At 37.8% G+C, this 17,210-nt stretch overlaps 1 long non-coding RNA gene across 2 annotated transcripts; it reads left to right on the plus strand.

Moving 5' to 3' along the window:
- Positions 1-490: 490 nt before the first annotated feature.
- Positions 491-4,348, plus strand: LOC125228976. Of its 2 annotated transcripts, XR_007177350.1 has the most exons (3): positions 491-930; positions 1,008-1,093; positions 1,186-4,348. It is a non-coding gene; the product is annotated as an uncharacterized LOC125228976 (long non-coding RNA). The 2 variants fall into 2 exon arrangements; XR_007177349.1 differs by having other exon boundaries at positions 491-1,093.
- The last annotated feature ends 12,862 nt before the right edge of the window (positions 4,349-17,210 follow it).

The following is a 17,210-nucleotide window of genomic DNA, read 5'->3' on the forward strand; positions in this document are numbered from 1 at the left end:
AGTTATATTATACTAGTCGTATATCAATAGATAGTTATACCATATAACGGTTATTATAAATAAGCGTTATGCGAAATAATGATTATACAAAATAAAAGTAGATATTTTGTGGTTATACCAAATGTTAAGTATGTCAAATGAGTGATTATATCCGTTAAATATATACCAAATGTTGTTATATCAAATGTTACTATACCAAAAAAAGTTATACCAATCATTACACACCCATATAGAGGTATATATGTATACCTAGAAAGTACCTAAGACTTGAATATAATAATAGTATAACATTTTATATGAGTATTAATTCGTTTTAATCCATATGTCCATAGGCAACCCTATCGTCCGACGCTGCGCACGTGCGGCTCGTTTCTTTGTTAGAATTTTGTAGGTATTTAAAAGGCGGCATTTTGTGAACATGAAAGCAGTGGGCCTTCTGTACTTGTACTATTATATATTCTGTGCTCGTAATTACTGTAACAATATTTTTTTCAAACCTCGTAGGTATATTTTTATTTAGCTGATATTATACTCAAGTAACTATTGGTTTCGTACAGGCAGAGCCATCTATCGGCAGGATTGTATTGATAACCCAGTTTGCTGTTAGCTAGAATGACAAAAGATGGCGTGTCGATCGTCGTTAATTTATTTCCTTCCAAAATCCCTTTTGAATTTTCATTTATTAAAAATAAAACTCAATTTATTATTGTATTGTTAGTTTTCGTTCCTTTTTGGAAATATTTTATTACCCTCTTTAAGACAGAAGTTAAAGTTGTTGTCTATAGGCGAATGCATCTCGTCACGTATCTGTGGGCCGAGCTGTCAGCCGACACTTTGCATATTGGAAAGGATGTAGACGGGTGGTTTTCAAATTCTTCAGGGCCAATGCGCCACATTCTAATTTTTAAATCGCGAATTAATCGCATAATCGTAAGTATTTTCTTCCATATTCGAATGCAGTTTGTTGTGTTACGTTCAGTGCTAATTCTTGTGTCCATTATTTTCAGATGATTTTATTTTTATAAAATTACTGAGGACCCCTTCCATTGACATGATTGCACGGAACCACAAGCCGGCTTCTTTTCTGGAATGGGTACGTTTCACATTCGTTCGAGTAATATTTTAACCCTCGCTAAGGGTTGGTGGAAGCCTCAGGGTCATTGTTTTTTTTTAAACCTATTTCAGGTCCTCAGATTTGGAGGTTAACGTTCGAAGACAGAGCAGAGCTGATGCTTCCCGAGCCTGGACCGGTGGACAGGAGGCTGTGGCGATCGGTATGGAAGAGCTCCCATTCCGTGGCTGCAGCGGCCACCTCTCCTCAATTCGGTTAGACGTCCCCCAAGGTCAGAGCGTTCCTCGTTTATTTTTTAAAAAAGGCGCCCAACATAAATTAATTTTTTAATTAATAATTTACCTTTTACCCGGTCTTCCAGTACCAGAACTACTGACTCACCCCTATGCTCTAAATTTTAGGTATTTGTTTTTTTTTAAGTAAATAGACTGAGCTAGCGATATAATTTATAATAAGGGTAGTTTCATTGCCTACCAGTTAGGCGTTACTAAGTAGTGTATTATTACGTTCGAAATTGTTTTCAGAAAGAAAGTTAATTAAAAAGTTATTTTCTATATAAATACTTAGTTTACTTTATTTACCCTTAGGTAATCCCCAAAATTGTAACAGTGGCAGCCCTACGTGTGGCTTTAGAGAGTTCAGACTGGAAGACCGTTAGTTGCTTACCTATTTAATAATTTTCTTAAACATAGTATTAGAGATTATTTACATACCTACCTAAGATTGTTGGCAAAATCAATGTTAAACATTACTTTAAATAACAAATTCCTTACTAAAAATAAAGGAAAGGTTTCCGTATTTACTTTCGTTCCGTACTTTCTTTGTGTGTTAAATGTATAGTACCATATAGATAATTATTACCTCTTGTTAGTTGGTGGGTACCAAATCTGGTTATTTTTATTCATTGCCAACAGTACTATATATACCTACAAAACCATTTTGTCTCTTTATTTTAGTGAAAAGCAAGAAGTTATGCTTGTATTTAATTCTAAATAGTACCACACGCTTGGTACCTACTGCATTTTGTAATTCGTAAATGAGGATTTTTTTTTTACATTTTGATGTGAAAGGTGTGATTAGCAAATTAAATTTATTTTACATTGTATTTAACTAGACTACATACTCTTTTTCTAGAAGGTGATTAATTTTAATTGTTCATAGTTCTTACCTAATGATAATAGTTGAAGTAATTTAAAGTACCTACAGCCAGTCGTAAGAATTGGTGTCTTGTTTTCTAAATTACCTATTTTATTCTTCCTACCTTAACGATATTGAAGTTTGATGTTGTAAATTTAGTACAAATATTTATGTAGGTATTTTAATTGAGTTTTACTACAGAAAGTTAAACATGTAAAGAGCATACAGGGTGATTCTAAAAAATGTTAAAAATAATAATTTAACCTAACTTTTATATTTAAATAATTGGGTGATCGTTTGGACCTTTTATTGTTTAAATTAGTCCAGCGTGCACATTTAATATTATTCGTGGGTTTCCTTTGTGGTTGAGAATACTTTAGAATAAATATTTTGTTGTGAAAGTGATCGTGATCTAAGTTGTTTACGAGGCGTTATCTTTATTACCTACTTTCCGGTGGGTTAGATTTAACACAAGTTTTTCCATATTGTTGTTACGTTAAGGAGTAGGTATTCATTTATTAGCAGTTATCGGTGATAGGTAGTTTTTTTGTTTTGATGTATAGTAGGCGTTTTCTTTATGTGTTTGAAGTGGGAGTTAAGTACATTGTGTCCGGATGGTACTAATACGTCCGTACACAAGTATTACCTTTTCGATGTTTGGTGGTGAGTGGACGATTTAAAAGTTCTCTTCACGTAGTTTTCTGGGTGCTGGCGTTTTAAACCAGCATTTCAGCTTCACTGGCTGGTCGGATTCTTGCGGATTTAAACGGAGAATTCTTAATAGCAGTGTTGTACCCTTGTTGATGCTTTGCGATATGACTTAAATCATATGCGTGAACGTTGGCGTTCTTTTGTGTTGTCGGACCGACAGACTTGCGTCGCCTGAGACGCGGTCTGTACAGTCAACCCTTGTACTTATGTCTAATGTTGTGTCGAAACGTTCCGTCTTGTGTCGTACATAGACGCAGCCGGTATATACGCTTCGTTGTTCTGGTGTTATTGTCTGTTCTTTGTATTCTTAGCTGTCACCGATATTTGTTAGGGAAATTTCATTTAGCTATAAGCCGTCTTCCGTTATATCGCTTGGACGTACAGCCCGCTGTCTGGTATAGCTCGCTGTGCCGCCAAGAAATATAGACGATGCGACGTAATGTAGTAATTTACCTAAAAAAAAAAAGGGGCTATTCTTATCTGGTTTAGTGCGTGGGTTCGATTTGGATGGTTTTTTTGTTATCGATTATAGATTTCGAGTTGTAGCTGTTATATTACCCATATTTCCTGTAGTTTGGAGCTGGGGACCAGCTCAAAATTTTGCCTGCGTCAAAATTTTCTCTGGGGAGGGGAGTACTGTAACAATATTTTTTCAAACCTCGTAGGTATATTTTTATTTAGCTGATATTATACTCAAGTAACTATTGGTTTCGTACAGGCAGAGCCATCTATCGGCAGGATTGTATTGATAACCCAGTTTGCTGTTAGCTAGAATGACAAAAGATGGCGTGTCGATCGTCGTTAATTTATTTCCTTCCAAAATCCCTTTTGAATTTTCATTTATTAAAAATAAAACTCAATTTATTATTGTATTGTTAGTTTTCGTTCCTTTTTGGAAATATTTTATTACCCTCTTTAAGACAGAAGTTAAAGTTGTTGTCTATAGGCGAATGCATCTCGTCACGTATCTGTGGGCCGAGCTGTCAGCCGACACTTTGCATATTGGAAAGGATGTAGACGGGTGGTTTTCAAATTCTTCAGGGCCAATGCGCCACATTCTAATTTTTAAATCGCGAATTAATCGCATAATCGTAAGTATTTTCTTCCATATTCGAATGCAGTTTGTTGTGTTACGTTCAGTGCTAATTCTTGTGTCCATTATTTTCAGATGATTTTATTTTTATAAAATTACTGAGGACCCCTTCCATTGACATGATTGCACGGAACCACAAGCCGGCTTCTTTTCTGGAATGGGTACGTTTCACATTCGTTCGAGTAATATTTTAACCCTCGCTAAGGGTTGGTGGAAGCCTCAGGGTCATTGTTTTTTTTTAAACCTATTTCAGGTCCTCAGATTTGGAGGTTAACGTTCGAAGACAGAGCAGAGCTGATGCTTCCCGAGCCTGGACCGGTGGACAGGAGGCTGTGGCGATCGGTATGGAAGAGCTCCCATTCCGTGGCTGCAGCGGCCACCTCTCCTCAATTCGGTTAGACGTCCCCCAAGGTCAGAGCGTTCCTCGTTTATTTTTTAAAAAAAGCGCCCAACATAAATTAATTTTTTAATTAATAATTTACCTTTTACCCGGTCTTCCAGTACCAGAACTACTGACTCACCCCTATGCTCTAAATTTTAGGTATTTGTTTTTTTTTTAAGTAAATAGACTGAGCTAGCGATATAATTTATAATAAGGGTAGTTTCATTGCCTACCAGTTAGGCGTTACTAAGTAGTGTATTATTACGTTCGAAATTGTTTTCAGAAAGAAAGTTAATTAAAAAGTTATTTTCTATATAAATACTTAGTTTACTTTATTTACCCTTAGGTAATCCCCAAAATTGTAACATTACTGTTTTCAGTTTTAAAAAAATGAGTAGGTACCTATGATGGCCTCAGTCTCGAGAATCTACGATAATTATGGAGGAGTTATAACCAAGCGTGCAATTATTGAAACATCATAGTTCATTCTCACTTTCTTGACACGTGGCCAACCAAGAACAAACGGGCCTCTCGCTCATTTTTGCCCGGAACGTGCAAGTTGTGCTACCTTCTGAGGTGTTTCCCTTGCGCTATGACATGTTGCTCCAAGAAGCTGAGTAGGTATTTAGGGTTCTCAAAAGTCGGCAAAGCATAATTGGCTCCTCTGATAAAAATCGAAAGTACCTAAGCAGATAGCATATATCAAGTGTTTAAATGAGATAGGAGGCAAACGACCATACCAGACCTCTATGGCTAAGCGTCTCCCGAAACACACGCGTAATCGTCTTTCGCTGACCAATAACCTAACCACAAAATTAAAATTTTGAAAAAACCCCCGACTGCGACATAGTAGACCGATTTTCATGAAACATGGCTAAGAACACTCCCGACTAACTCAGCTTTCAGACAAAAAAAACTAAATCTAAATCGGTTCATCCGTTCGGGAGCTACGATGCCACAGACAGACACACACACAGACAGACAGACAAACAGACAGACAGACAGACAGACAGACACACACACAGACAGACACGTCAAACTTATAACACCCCGTCGTTTTTGCGTCGGGGGTTAAAAATCGCTACTAAGAATAAACATGCATAGAGCATTTTCAGAATTTGGGACCCCCCCAATTAGCGAATTTTTTTTAACAAAAATTAACTCACTGTCAGTTTTGTGACCATAATTAAGCATGAAATTTCAATAAAAATATTGTTTTTGTGGTAATTATATAAACTTTAAGCGATAATCTACATTCAGAATGTGAAAAAAGTAAATTTTTAGACAGATTTTATGCTTAATTGTCGTCACAAAACTGACAGCGAGTTAAATTTTGTTAACAATTTTTCCTAATTGAGGGGCCCAAATTCTGAAAATGACATACGGATACGTCCGGCGACGATGACGCGCAAGGGACTTCATACTAACGACTTTCGGTCGGCTAGACCCGATTCCGCGTCAATAGGTTTGGGGATACCCTTAGATGGCAGAAGCGTTTGAACTGTTTTTCCAATGTTCATGAGTTTAATCCACTTCCCAGATAGTTCTTGTTCTTACACCCTGATAGGTGCTGCCTTTGCATGCGTCCCATCACATGGGCAAGGCTCTACGTGTCGGCTTCGGCTCCACTTATGTCTCCCAAAGATCTGGCATACCATTTCTCCTCGATGAAAATAACTTTCATGTTATATCCCTTTTTTTTCAGCAATTTGCGTTATAAATTAGATTACGAATACCCGATGTGCCCTAAGTATTTAAAAGTATACGTTCCGGGTCATAAAATACTCGTTACAATTACATTTGCGATCCGCCTTCGTGTATGTAGGAGCCAATTCGCTTATAGCAAAGACGAATAAGGAAAACAAACTGTTGATTTGGTAAAAAGTGTGGCATGCGTATAATAAGCGCAAGATTTTGTCGCCGCATCATACAGTGCCCGTCCGCAGGTAGGTACTTGTAGTATGGTACTTCGCGGTTTACAAGGCCGTATTGGAAAGAAAGTTGTTGGTGAATAATCCTGGCTACGAGATTAAATCCATGCAAGTACTCACCTCTGCAAGATGAGAACAACCGGCGATGATATGCCTGAGTGCCCTAAAATGGCTCTCCGGGACGGCGGCATGCCCGACAAATGTCGACCTATCCTTCAGGATATATTTTCAGTAGCCAATCTTTATTTTTACATTGTCTCTGTAAAAGGATATTTGGGAGTTTAAAAGGACGATCTTTTATGAGGTCCATTAATGTAATTGTGCGTGCCACTGACACAAACGGCTTAGAATTAGGTTATTCCTAAATTAAGATAATTCCAGTTCAGAGAGATTTGGGGTTAAATTAGTCGAAAAGCGGTCGTTTGTAATTACTGTTTTCATTTTGAAAAATGGGTAGGTATAGGTACCTATGATAGCCTCAGTCTCGAGAATCTACGATAATTATGCAGGACTTATAGCCAAGCAATTATTGTTGACACATCATGGTTCATTCTCACTTTCTCGACACGTGGCCAACCAAGAACAAACGGGCCTCTCGCTCATTTTTGCCCAGAACGTGCAAGTTGTGCTACCTTCTGAGGTGTTTCCCTTGCGCTATGACATGTTGCTCCAAGAAGCAGGTACATATACATATTTAGTAGTAGTAGTAATAATCACTTTATTGTGTAGGTACAACAGATTCATATACAGTTTACAGGAACAGAGGTACAAAGGCGAACTTATCCCTATAAGGGATCTCTTCCAGCTAACCTTAGATTAGATGAGAGGAACATTAAAGTAGGCAAGATAGACAAACTTACAGAATATTTAGGGTTCTCAAAAGTCGGCAGCGCATAAATGCCTCCTCTGATATTGGTGATAACTGTTTCCCATCAGACGGCTCGTCTGCTCATTTACTGTGTAAATCATTACAAATTGATCATGTTTATATAATAAATATAGGACCTTCAGCGCACGATGAAACCGTTTTTGTACTTTTTATTGCTGTAACTTTTTATTGCTGGTCTTGTACAGACGTTTGATCGTCACAAAAAGATTGAAGGCCTGTAGGAGGCAGCGTTTACGGCGTTTTTAAACGGTGCCACTTTATTTTACGACTCACGTTCCGACGCGGCTAAGACAGGATAAGAGCAGTACCCGGTTAGAGAACAGAACTCGTCACGAACTCGTGTACGAGTTACAGTAGGTACATTGCAGTATTTGTTTGGTATGCTGAAAGTACCGAACTTCAACAGTCCGTGATGTACTCGTAGGTAAATAATTAAAATTGTATGTGCATTTGCGCGTCGTATATTGGGCCCTAAGGACGATATTCCGGTTCATAGGTTCATATTTTTTTTTAGTTTTAGAATAAGTTACTCGATAGCTTCAATGTCACGAAAAATAACATTCTTCGTATTGAGAAACGGATCGCTGAGCCAGCGCAGTAAGTAAGTATTTGTCACTAAATTTATTCAAATATTTATTATTAATGGTGCTATAAAGAATATTACTTTATTCACTTACAACATACCCCTGGGGATATATCGAATATTCTAGGCACTTGATACAGAAATGTAGGCTTTTTACAGCACTAAAAAAGTCAAATACTATTTGAAGACTGCTACGCCTATAAGCTAGCTATACACGTACGGATTTGTCCGTCGGATGTGCCTGACAGATTTGCCTGGCGGACACCTCCGTCCTCGTGTGGTGAGAAATAGACATAGATTTGTATACCGGGTATCTGTCCGCTCTGCCGCTGACCGTGATCAAAACCAACGGATCTGATGTGTCTGCCTGGCAGATCCGACGGACAAATCCGTACGTGTATGTCTAGCTTATTGGCGGAATATGCTACGCAAAATGTTATGAAATTGGCAGTTTAGAGTAATAAATGTATCGTATAAAATATTTACGATCCTGTAATGCTTTTACGATATTTATATTTATTTGGTAATATTTATGTGAAACACGTTTCAAAGTAATAAGGTATTTAACTAAGTGTGTTACAGTCATCTTTGGATATATTGGATAAGTATATAGTATCTTTGGATAGAGAACCTTATGTAGAGATACATTTTCTCTGTAGCTTTGTCCACAAACATCTATACAAACCAACATTCAAACCCCTTTATTCAGAAACGTTCTATCACACCGATACGAAAGGGGCAAACTAACTTTATCTCCCTAATATGCTATGTAAATATGTATACACAATCTTAGTCCGTTTTCACATTATCCGATCCGATATCGGATGTCGGAAGGATTTCAATGGGAAAAATCCAAGATGGCGCCAGTAATGTATGGGATATCGGTCCGACATCCGATATCGGATCGGAGAATGTGAAAACGCACTTATTGTCACTGTCGTAGAGACGTGTAAAACGTCATCGTCGCACATCGTTCTATACATAGGAGTATGTACTACGCGCCATGTTGATGTTGCGGAATTTCATTAGAACTAAAAAAAATTTAACTCCCGACGCAAAAACGACGGGGTGTTATAAGTTTGACGTGTCTGTCCGTTTGTCTGTTTGTGTGTGTGTCTGTCTGTGGTATCGTAGCTCCCGAATGGATGAACCGATTTAGATTTAGTTTTTTTTTGTCTGAAAGCTGATTTGAGTCGGGAGTGTTCTTAGCCATGTTACTCGTACATGAAAATCGGTCCACTATGTCGCAGTCGGGGGTATTTTCAAAATTTTAATTTTTCTTCATACTATACTGAACTGTCACCGCATGCATCAGAATATTTAGAATTACAGCTCCCTTTTGACAATTATAGTCAATATGTATATCTAATTCTGGTCAGGCTTTACTTCGCTGGCTGACCCAAGTTGGATTCGCTCATGTCCTGTGCAATTTGATGCCATTTTTTTTTTATACTACGTCGGTGGCAAACAAGCATACGGCCCGCCTGATGTAAAGCGGTCACCGTAACCTATGGACGTCTGCAACTCAAACAGTGTCACATGCGCGTTGCCACGCCATTAGAAACTTTGTACATTCCCTTTTGCTGTGTTAAGTACACATTTAGTCGCTTGATGGCTATACAGGCCTTTCTGGACTTCATCGACTCAATGGTACCTGGGATTTAGTTCGGAAATCGTTGGAGATAAACTGGATATTGGCACGGACAGTGAATTGTAGCGCAACGCGAAGAGTTGCAGAACAGCTGACGTTACAACCAACCAGCTGTCCCCCACTTCGTGCGCTAGGACGGAGCCGGGATACCTGAGACCCAGCACTCTCTGGCGAACCACGCTAAAGACAAGGAAGTCATACGGCTCAGCCACGATATTGGTCTAAGCGCGACAGCGGTGAGCGGCGTCCATACATTGGAGCGAGACAGCGATGGGACTTTTCATTCGCACGTATGGCTGCCGCTCACCGCTGTCGCGCTTAGACCATTGGCAGGGCCGTTAGTGCTACACTCGGAACTATCCACGCTATAATTGTTCTAAATCTAGTTGTCTACCTATCAGTTAATGTAAAATTGAAAGTGTTTAAAATAAATCGTTGATTACTGTCGTCGTCGTCTTAATCATCGATAACCCAGCAACGCCCTGATGTCTGAAGATGGTGGCAATCCTGACATATTTCCGTCATATTTAATTTCTTCGTACCAGGAGCAGGAAGGAAATAAATGTATAGATACATTAGATAGGTATCTAAAAACTTTTCCCCGATTTCAAAAGGCGTGGTTTTCCCTATTCGCCCCTCAAAGGTCGACATCGCATTCCAAATAGGCAGTTTGGGAATCTTTGGCTCGTTTGAGTTGCCAACTATCCCGAACCTTCGATTATACGCGTACTGAAAGTTTGGGAACTTAGAGAGAAGTTTCCGTTTGAAAGGAGCACGTAAAAATACTGTTTAGTTTCTATATGTTCCTGACTTGAATTGTGAGATGGGTAATGGGTATACAGGATGTAATTTTTATAAATTTATGGATATGATGGACAGGCTATGTACGAAAAAAACATTTAATTATGTACTTACAAGCCATTTAATTATCGACGCATATGAATTTTAACCACCGATTAGCCGGGGCAGAGGTAGGACAAAGAAAAGATGGCGGGATGACCTCGACGCATTTTGCAGCGACTGGCCGGAGCAGGCGGCAAATCGTGATGGGTGGCGGAAGAAAGGGGAGGCCTTTGCCCGCAGTGAGACACAATTATAGGCTAGGAAAAAAAATCAATTTTAAACTGCAAAAAGTTTCAGCACTAGTCATAGCAATTGTGGAGTTAGAAGATAGCAAAATTGTGATATTACAGTGACGGGATGCAAGCTTGTCTTCCGAATTACAATTGAACCCATATCCCACAGTCGACTTCTATGACAAGAGGCAAGGTGGTAGTAAAACTCTTAGCTCACCACCATACAGGGATACATATTTTATTTTATACATACATACATACATACATACATATAATCACGCCTGTATCCCATGAAGGGGTAGGCAGAGCACATGAAACTACTCAAGTTTCAGTGCCACTCTAGGCAAATAAGGGGTTGAGAGAAAACGAAACTGGGACATTGCAGTGACAGGTTGCCAGCCTCTCGCCTACGCCACAATTTAACCCATATCCCACAGTCGCCTTCTAAGACACCCACGGGAAGAAAGGGGGTGGTGAAATTCTTAACCCGTCACCACACGGGGAATTTATTTTATAGTTGTTGGAAAACTTGTTAGCTTTATAAAGTAACATGCATTTTACTCCATAGACAAATTTACGACTATAAAACATGATCGTAACAAAATCGCGAAACACCCATACATCATCCCAGCTAAATCATAAATTCTGGACCAACCGAAATTTGCGCCAAAAATGTTCCACCACTGCCCGAATACGGTAACATAATTATAACTTGCAAACTTACTTTTGCAGTCCGCAAAAATACTCATCCTCCTTGCGTTATCCCGGCATTTGCTCATGAAAGCCTGGAGTCCGTTTTTGACAACTAATCCCAAGATTTGGTGTAGGCACTAGTTTTACGAAAGCGACTTTCCAACCCAAAGGGTAACTAGACCTTATTGGAATTAGTCCGGTTTCCTCACGATGTTTTCTTTCACCGAAAAGCGACTGGCAAATATCAAATGACATTTCGCACATAAGTTCCGAAAAACTCACTGGCGCAAGCCGGGGTTCGAACCCCGACCTCCGGAACGAAAGTCGCGCGCACTTGTCGCTAGGCTACCAGCGCTAACACCTTATAAAACAAAGTCTCCCGCCGCTTCTGTGTGTTCGCGATAAACTCAAAAACTACTGAACTGATTTTCATGCAGTTTCCACCTATGAATAGAGTGATTCTTAAGGAAGGTTTAAATGTATGTATGTATGTAAACCCTTTATTGTACATAAGACAAGTTAGGATATAGAAATACAGTATAGTTATGGTGTACAAAGGCGAACTTATCCCTATAAAGGATCTCTTCCAGTCAACCTTTGAGCGGATTGAGAGGAAAAAGTAATAAAAACATGATAGACAAACGAACACTGTACAGAAAAGAAAAGAAAAAAAAAAATATATATATATAGTTCAATTATTACCCCAGTAATAATTAGAACATGCAGCCTATTATACCAATATATACAAATACATAAATATACATATATAAATATCCAGAGGCCGTGAGTTCAAGTCTCACCCAAGGCAGACATTTTCCACTTTTAAATTTATTCTAAGCCTATACATATATACCTTATATTTAAATAAATATATATACAAATATATACAATATCATAATTAAATTAAATAATTAGTACTCAACCAGTACACAAGTCATTACTTAGATAGCCATAACTTATGCAAATTCCTCTTGAGTGATGCTACCGATTGGGACTGTCTAATAGACAACGGCAATTTGATTAGATATATAATTTGTTTACAATATGTTTGAATTGGTTGAAATATGACGATATATGCTAATCGAGTCGGACAAAATCCCGCGGACTGAGAACTATAATGGAAAACGCTGCCTAAACCGCTTGAGGTGTATCAAAACAATGTATGGCAAAATTGTGTCTTTCTCATAGGTCTACAAAAATGGATAATTTAATTACTATAACTATAAATTAAATATAACAAGATCATACCATCCCATACATTAAAATGCGACCGCCTACGAACGCGCTTACACTCCACCACACATAGATGGCGCCACAAAAAAATGCCTTTTTGCCACCGATTATTTGTAGATTGGCATTAAGTGTCAATTCCGAGCCGTAAATCTATGTCAAAAGTGACACTTAACGCCATCTACAAGTATAATCGAAAGCTACAAGACATTTTTTTTGTGGCGCCATCTATGTGTGGTGGAGTGTAAGCGCGGTCTTAGGCGGTCGCATTTTAATGTATGGGATGGTATGATCTTGTTATATTTAATTTATGCTATAACCATTGTTATGATTATCCACGTACGTAGCCAGAGCGGGCCGCTAGTATGTTATAAAGCTTGTTTAAATGGCATAGCAAAATCGGCCGCAAATATAAATTTGTCATATCTCGAAACATGCGGTTACAAAGGTTTATTCAGAATTGCGTTTTAAAGTCGAGTGTTAAAGTTGAACATTTTAACCAGTTTTCTGAATTTAATATTAATACTTACCTACGTTATCATTCAAATTGTAAGATGCGTGACATTTTGTAGGGAAATGAGGAATTAATATTTTTCGTGCGTTTTATTTTATGTTCGTATTTCGAATAGCAAATATGGCGGGTGCTTTGTAACTGTGAAAGAGAGAAAATACTGGGATAAAAGAGGTACTTAGACAGATTTAAAAATGAAATCGTCACTCTTACTCGGGCTTATTTACACGGCGCATGAGTGGTTTCATGTGATCTGCCTACCCCTTCGTGGGATACAGGCGTGATTGTATTATGATTGTCTTACCTACGTGTCATCAGTATACATACCTATAGTCACTACGTGCAAGCATACAGTTGCAAAAATACATACCCACTTTATTAATAAAACGCTGCGGTGTCTCTTTCTAACTCCCCACTTCCCTAAAATGGGTGGTAAAAGTTTGTATGGAGCATTCCGCTAGAAGGGATTTAGAAAGGGGTTTATAGAAAGAGACAAAAAGTAGCCTATGTCACTCTCCATCCCTTTAACTATCTCTACTAGTAGTAGCCTATGTCACTCTCCGTCCCTTCAACTATCTCTATATAAAAAATCACGTCAAATCATCGCTCCGTTTTGCCGTGAAAGACGGACACACACACACTTCCCTATTTATAATATTAAGTATGGATTTTCCTACATTTTATATTTTACATGAGCACGTGACACGACAAGAGCGGAAATTAATCTAAAATCTCTTTTTACGGCCTATTACATGTAATCAAAAAGCTATTTTCTTTGCATCCGCACCGTAATCAAATAAGTATGTCTTTTTCATTGCGCGGAATAACATTTTTACGGCGGATTGGGCCGTGTAGTGGGATTCTTTTAACTGGGTCAGAGGTTGAAAATATCAATACACGATTTTCCCGGTAAGGGCATTTATTTGTGTGATGAGCACAGGTATTTTATTCCTGAGTCAAGGATGTTTTCTATGTGCATATATACTCGTATATTTATTTGTATATGATATACTTAGTTTACCCTTCGGGTTGGAAGGTCAGGTGGCAGTCGCTATCGTAAAAATTTGTGCCTACGCCAAATCTTGGGATTAGTTGTCAAAGCGTACCCCAGGCTCCCATGAGCCGTGGCAAATGCCGGGATAATGCAAGGAGGATGATGATACATATAAATCATTATCTAAAATATCTAAGCGTATATATACCATCATGCGGAGAATATGGCATCTGACATTTAAAACCAAAAATAAAAACGCAAATAAACTTAACGCTGATCATTTTTAATCTGTCTTCAATTTCAAAATAAACATTATCACATCCAAACAAGCGTTTAAACTGTACCTCAATAAAATAGAAACTCCCAAAAGTTACAACGTAATAAGACTTATTGCCCGCAATCTCCGACTTTGGCCGAAGATTTTATTATAATGAGGGAGTGATATCGTTGACAAAGAAAGTTCACGTATGAGATCCGGAAACCAATTAAAAGTTAGAAATTTTGGTACAGATCACTTTCTCGCTAGATTGTTCGTAGAATAAAGGCTTTTGTGATCACATTGATACCATTGACCTAGTATTACTTGCGTCGTCGGCCGAGGAGTTACAACTGATGGTAACAAGAGTGCATGCATCCTTCGAGAGGAAAGGAATGAGAATGAATGTCAGTAAGACGAAAGTAATGGTATTTGAAAGAGATGAGATTATGACAGATTGCGAAATTGAGATCGATAATGAAAGTTTGGAACAAGTGAAAGAGTTTGTGTATTTGGGAACGTTGTTTACAAGGGACGGTAAACATGGAAAAGATATTGAAAGGAGAGTGAATGCTGGGAATAGAGTGAATGGAGCACTAAACGCTTTTATGGGCAGCCAGAAAGTGTCGCAAAAAGCACGTCTGGCGGTGCATAGAGGAGTTTTGGTGCCTACACTTATGTATGGTAGTGAAAGTTGGGTGTGGGAGAAAAGACTTCAAAGTCAAGTGAATGCCGTAGAAATGAGAGCGTTAAGAAGCATGGCTGGTGTAAAGTTGAGTGATAGGATCAGAAATAGCGTGATAAGAGAGAAGTGTGGAGTGGATGTAGATGTGGTGACAAAGATTGAGATGGGTATGTTAAGGTGGTTTGGGCATGTAGAGAGGATGGATGAGAGGAGATTAACGAAGAAAGTATATGAAAAAGGAGTGGAAGGGTCAGTTGGTAGTGGAAGACCTAGGCGAACTTTTCTTGATCAAATCGGGGAAATATTGCAAAGAGGCCAGGTCAGAAGTACTCGAAACCGACGAGCGTGTATGAGAAATGTTATGAAAGTGTGTGAAGCGAAAGTGGTTTGTCAGGATCGTAGTAAATGGAAATCCGTGATCTCTGCCTACCCCTCTGGGAAACAGGCGTGATTGTATGTATGTATGTATGTATGTATGTATGTATTGATACCATGTTTTTGCATACGGAGAATTGTGTCTGGCTTATTATGATTTTTTTGCGTGCTTATTGAAAACTATTAGATAGAGAAAGACATGCGCCGACCCCAAGAGTCGATTGAATCGTAAATGTTTATATATTTATGACACACAATGAAATAAATCAATTGTGTTGGATGGATGTTTCTTCAAAAATACTCTTTTTAATTGTCAAAATAATGCGTCAATATCAATCAATGCGTCAATGTCAATGCAAAAATTAAATTTGGATTGTTTATCTACCTTCAATAGTTCGTTCGTTGTTGTATTTGCACTTGCAAGAATGTCATTCTTCATTCGTCCTGAGTATTGCCACTCGCCTTTCGGCTCGCGGGACTCGTGCAGTAATGACGGAGAAGTCTAGTAAGCACTAGTATCGAAATGTACTAAATTGTGGCTGATACGGAGTCTGTAATAATGCTCTAGGCATTCGAGCGATATTGGCCTTTTAGCTTCTTTTAATAAGTTTTGCATGTACAAAATACAAAATTAAGTAGGTACATATAATGAGTTAACACGGATTGAAATATATTCGCGGATTGGCAAAGTAATTTATGGATTTTGAATATGAAAGCTTTACTATATTGAAATATTAAATGTTCAAACGAAACCAAAACATTCCACAAACATTTACTTAATTTATGACAATTTTATCTCAATATTTGCCGCAGCCCGACGTTAATGTTGTCAATAATAATATATTTTATTCGAATACCGAATTCCTGAATTGCTTGCGTAAATTATGGAAACACGCGAGGAATTAATTCAATTAAGCTGATAAATAAAATAGGAGATAAATATGAACTGCCATGACAAATTGATATTTTGAACATTCAATATTTTAATAGCTGACACAGCGAACTAATAAAATTATTTTGTGTTTGGATATTTCACATTGAAAAGACACACGATTTCTATTTTTGATTAGATTTTGATAAGTACCTAAGTATAAATTATTTGTGCAAGCAAACAGCAGAAAAGTACCTCTTCGAAAATGTGACGTACTTACTTAATGCGTTTGAATTTCCTGAGACCAGTACAAAATTACAAAAACAATAAAATAATAAGGGTTAATGAAATTCAATGACATAATTTATCGTTCACAGGAAGTTCACATTATACCTATAAATAAAAGTAATAAAACAACAAAAACATAAGTTTTTAAATTGAAAAACAGGCTAAAGTAATTTCACTTCTTATAAGCTGCATTTTCTAAAACACTAGCAAATATTTTCGTGTTCGCTTTAACAAGTTAATTTAAAGTGAACTTCGTTATTTCGAGCCCATTTTCTCATTTTTAGAGTGTTGTGAAACTTTAGAACAATTTATGCCTGCATTGCTTCCTAAAAATAACTGTAGTAAAAAGATTTTCGTGCATTTTATTATGTGCTAGAACATTTACCTTCAGTTTTTGACGTTATACAGGATGATTGAGTCGTGAACAGGAGTGAACAGGGTACTGGGGAGGGTCACACTGAGCAACTTTCATAATGGGGCAACACTGAATTAAGATTTTTTTTCTTAACTATTTCTTACTATATTTGATTAACTATCATCAATTAAGTCATAATTAGAACGTAATTGATAATTAGCTATCAACTAAGAAAAAAAAATCACAATTCAGTGTTTCCCCATTATGAAAGTTGCTCAGTGTGACCCTCCCCAGTACCCTGTTCACTCCTGCTCACGACTCAATCACCCTGTAGAATAGGTATGTACAGTCAAGCAATTAAATACACACGGTATTTTTATTGAATTCCGTGAACTTCGGTATGTAGTTAGGTTCATTATAGTCAACA

The sequence above is a fragment of the Leguminivora glycinivorella genome, chromosome 8, assembly GCF_023078275.1.
Source record: "Leguminivora glycinivorella isolate SPB_JAAS2020 chromosome 8, LegGlyc_1.1, whole genome shotgun sequence".
NCBI lineage: Eukaryota > Metazoa > Arthropoda > Insecta > Lepidoptera > Tortricidae > Leguminivora > Leguminivora glycinivorella.